Genomic DNA, 4,497 nt, shown 5'->3' with positions numbered 1-4,497 from the left:
TGAAGCTACATGATTCACAATATCAATATCAATAGTAATTGAATACGGCGCTTGCTATGTCGCAGCAAACGACGTAGCTGAAGGCTATGCTAAACTGTCGTCTCTGCAAATGAGAGCGCATGTAGACAGTGAACCATCGCTATCAAAGTTGGCTGTACAACGGGGGTGAGTGCTAGGGAGTCTATACCACACCTGCAATGTGGTGGCGCTCGGTCTGCAATCACTGATAGTGGCGACACGCGGGTCCGACGTATACTAACGGACCGCGGCCGATTTAAAGGCTACCACCTAGCAAGTGTGGTCTCTGGCGGTGACACCAAAGGAACAGTCGCTCGGCTCACAAAAATCGCGGTCTTCTACTCGAGTAGACATCGCAAATCTGCTGTCTTGGTCCGATCACAAATCATTAAACATTGGCCAGAGAATGCCGTGTGTCGGCTACCTTCCACGGTAAATGTGCTGCCACCTTGTATATACGTGTAGACGCGATATGCGGAATTCTGGGGTTTGTGACTTAATTGTTGACTCACTCTGGTACTTTAAGCTCTCAGAAAATAATTGCATATTTTAATTAAAACTGGAGACTTTAGAGGTCTGTCGTTTTACAAAACGCATTCAAGGTTGAAACAAGATGGTCTAATTATTATTGGCGAATTGAGATTCTGTATCAAGTTGAAGCCAGAACAAGAGGAAGAAGACAATCTAGTGCCTCATCTTTCTCAGGTACAGCAATTACAAGAGAAGAAAGGTTGATGAAATATCAGGATGTAATAACAGATATTAATCTCCCAAGGATTTGTTTTCTAATAAGAAAAACCAAAAGATATAGGTTTTTTATGTTCATTCTATGGAACTGGAGTAATTTCGCAAACATCTTAAATAATATTAGTATTTAGAATGAGATTAGTAATTGTTATAAGGCAGTGCACAAGTAGGAATATGACTTGACATTGTTATTATCACGTGCTTTCGCGACTACTCAATCAGGCACAAGAGTTCACCATTGCGAACACATCTCTCATACCCCACTTCTTCTTGTCCGTTCTTCTACATCTTCTGTTGACTGTGGCGTCAGTTAGTTATGGGGATACTGGCAATGCTAGTGACAGTTGGTGGCCAAATGTTCTTTCTGACGCCATAGCTCTCCCGCCGGGACGCAATCCGTGCACCCTGTTCGTCTGCGCAAAATTGTGGCCTAGTGACATAACACATTGTCATCGGTAAAAATTCCATTATTGTTTGGGAACACGAAGTCCGTTAACGGCTGCAGGTGGTCTCCGAGCAACCGAACATGATCGACGTAAACATAGTCCACACTGTCATTGGGGCACCACCAGCTTGCACAGTGGCTTGTTGACAACTTCGGTCCACGGCTTCGAGGAGTCTGTGCCACATTCAAAGTCTGTCATCAGCTTTTACCATCTGAAATCGGAACTCATTTGACCGGTCAACGGTTTCGCGGGTCTAAAGTCCAATGCACAGGAGAGCCATTTACGCAGGAGAGGCGGCGCAGGCGGTGTCACTCGCATTGGCACCGGTCGTATGCTGGCATAAACCAATAAGGCCAAATTTCGTCGCACCGTCTTAACGGATACGGTCGTCCTACGTCCCATACCGAGCCAGGTGGCGCAGTGGTTAGCACACTGGACTCGCATTCGGGAGGACGACGGTTCAATCCCGTCTCCGGCCATCCTGATTTAGGTTTTCCGTGATTTCTGTAAATCGTTTCAGGCAAATGCCGGAATGGTCCCTTTGAAAGGGCACGGCCGATTTCCTTCCCAATCCTTCCCTGACCCGAGCTTGCGCTCCGTCTCTAATGACCTCGTTGTCGACGGAACGTTAAACACTAACCACCACCACCACCACCACCACCTACGTCCCATATTGATTTTTGCGGTTGTTTCACGTAATGTTGCTTGTCTGTTAGCACTGACGGAAAAAAGAAACGCCGCTGCTGTTGGTCGTTATGTGAAGGCCGTTGGCCACTGCGTTGTCCGTGATGATGGTGTAAGAGGTCCATGAGTAAAGAATTTATTGCTAGTCCACTCGAGCATTTGTAATTTCGATGGATTGCTCACGTGCTGCCTGCGATATGTAAACTACAGTAGAATCGCAGACCAGAGAGCAGTGTCGGCTGCAGTAGGAGCTGTGACTGCAGTAGTAGTGGTAGCTCGCAGTCGGCCGGTTGGGCCGGTCGTGCCTGAGCGATGTAGTATAAGTTAAAACAGGCGCACGCATATTTAATTTGTTACAACAAAATTTGTACTATTATTATATCAAGTACCATGTAAATGTTTCAGCCAGCCGGTGTGGCCGAGCGGTTCTAGGCGCTTCAGTCTGGAACCGAGTGACCGCTACGGTCGCTGGTTCGAATCCTGCCTCGGGCATGGATGTGTGTGATGTCCTTAGGTTTGTTAGGTTTAAGTAGTTCTACACTCCTGGAAATGGAAAAAAGAACACATTGACACTGGTGTGTCAGACCCACCATACTTGCTCCGGACACTGCGAGAGGGCTGTACAAGCAATGATCACACGCACGGCACAGCGGACACACCAGGAACCGCGGTGTTGGCCGTCGAATAGCGCTAGCTGCGCAGCATTTGTGCACCGCCGCCGTCAGTGTCAGCCAGTTTCCCGTGGCATACGGAGCTCCATCGCAGTCTTTAAGACTGGTAGCATGCCGCGACAGCGTGGACGTGAACCGTATGTGCAGTTGACGGACTTTGAGCGAGGGCGTATAGAGGGCATGCGGGAGGCCGGGTGGACGTACCGCCGAATTGCTCAACACGTGGGGCGTGAGGTCTCCACAGTACATCGATGTTGTCGCCAGTGGTCGGCGGAAGGTGCACGTGCCCGTCGACCTGGGACCGGACCGCAGCCACGCAAGGATGCACGCCAAGACCGTAGGATCCTACGCAGTGCCGTAGGGGATCGCACCGCCACTTCCCAGCAAATTAGGGACACTGTTGCTCCTGGGGTATCGGCGAGGACCATTCGCAACCGTCTCCATGAAGCTGGGCTACGGTCCCGCACACCGTTAGGCCGTCTTCCGCTCACGCCCCAACATCGTGCAGCCCGCCTCCAGTGGTGTCGCGACAGGCGTGAATGGAGGGACGAATGGAGACGTGTCGTCTTCAGCGATGAGAGTCGCTTCTGCCTTGGTGCCAATGATGGTCGTATGCGTGTTTGGCGCCGTGCAGGTGAGCGCCACAATCAGGACTGCATACGACCGAGGCACACAGGGCCAACACCCGGCATCATGGTGTGGGGAGCGATCTCCTACACTGGCCATACACCTCTGGTGATCGTCGAGGGGACACTGAATAGTGCACGGTACATCCAAACCGTCATCGAACCCATCGTTCTACCATTCCTAGACCGGCAAGGGAACTTGCTGTTCCACCAGGACAATGCACGTCCGCATGTATCCCGTGCCACCCAACGTGCTCTAGAAGGTGTAAGTCAGCTACCCTGGCCAGCAAGATCTCCGGATCTGTCCCCCATTGAGCATGTTTGGGACTGGATGAAGCGTCGTCTCACGCGGTCTGCACGTCCAGCACGAACGCTGGTCCAACTGAGGCGCCAGGTGGAAATGGCATGGCAAGCCGTTCCACAGGACTACATCCAGCATCTCTACGATCGTCTCCATGGGAGAATAGCAGCCTGCATTGCTGCAAAAGGTGGATATACACTGTACTAGTGCCGACATTGTGCATGCTCTGTTGCCTGTGTCTATGTGCCTGTGGTTCTGTCAGTGTGAACATGTGATGTATCTGACCCCAGGAATGTGTCAATAAAGTTTCCCCTTCCTGGGACAATGAATTCACGGTGTTCTTATTTCAATTTCCAGGAGTGGAAGTTCTAGGGGATTAATGACCTCAGATGTTAAGTCCCATAGTGCTCAGAGCCATTTGAACCATTTTTTAAATGTTTCAAAACATCTTTTAATTATAATCTTTTTTTTATAAAATTAACTTTTTGACAATCATTCATCTGAAATTAAAGAATTTACTAACTTCTGCAATCCATGGTCATCCCGATTATCATAAAGAAAAACCAGTTGTTTGTTTTTATACATGACAAATCTAGCGGCCAGCATTGCACTGGGCTGTGCCAGAAAAATTTCTTATAGGAGCAGATATATACGCGTTATCCGGCGACTTCATTGAGGTAAGAATTTTCAATTTGTTCAGAATAGTCTTTCAGGGCCATGACGCAGCACTGCTGACGTCCAAAATTTACCAGTTTCAATTCACTGTCAGATAATTATTGAAAGGTTATATGTGAGCCACAATTTTCATTGGGAGGTTAGTCACGTTATTATTGCGAGATTACAGTATAATAAACTATTGTGAGGTTACACTGAATGTGAGTGATATAAATATTTTTTCTGTTGGGAGGTTACAAGAGATACTGCCTGAAATTTGGTATTCTCTACACTTTCTTGACACTGTGTAGTTGAGAATATTGAATTCCCTAACGAGTTCCGAAATGGAA

General features: G+C 48.4%; 1 non-coding gene across 1 annotated transcript; it reads left to right on the top strand.

Annotated features, from left to right (window-relative positions):
* Positions 1 to 1,617: 1,617 nt before the first annotated feature.
* Trnaa-cgc (transfer RNA alanine (anticodon CGC)) lies at positions 1,618 to 1,690 on the top strand. Its single transcript has one exon. It is a non-coding gene; the product is annotated as a tRNA-Ala (tRNA).
* The last annotated feature ends 2,807 nt before the right edge of the window (positions 1,691 to 4,497 follow it).

The sequence above is a fragment of the Schistocerca gregaria genome, chromosome 3, assembly GCF_023897955.1.
Source record: "Schistocerca gregaria isolate iqSchGreg1 chromosome 3, iqSchGreg1.2, whole genome shotgun sequence".
Taxonomy (NCBI): Eukaryota; Metazoa; Arthropoda; class Insecta; order Orthoptera; family Acrididae; genus Schistocerca; species Schistocerca gregaria.
This window is presented reverse-complemented; position numbering and strand designations above follow the sequence as displayed.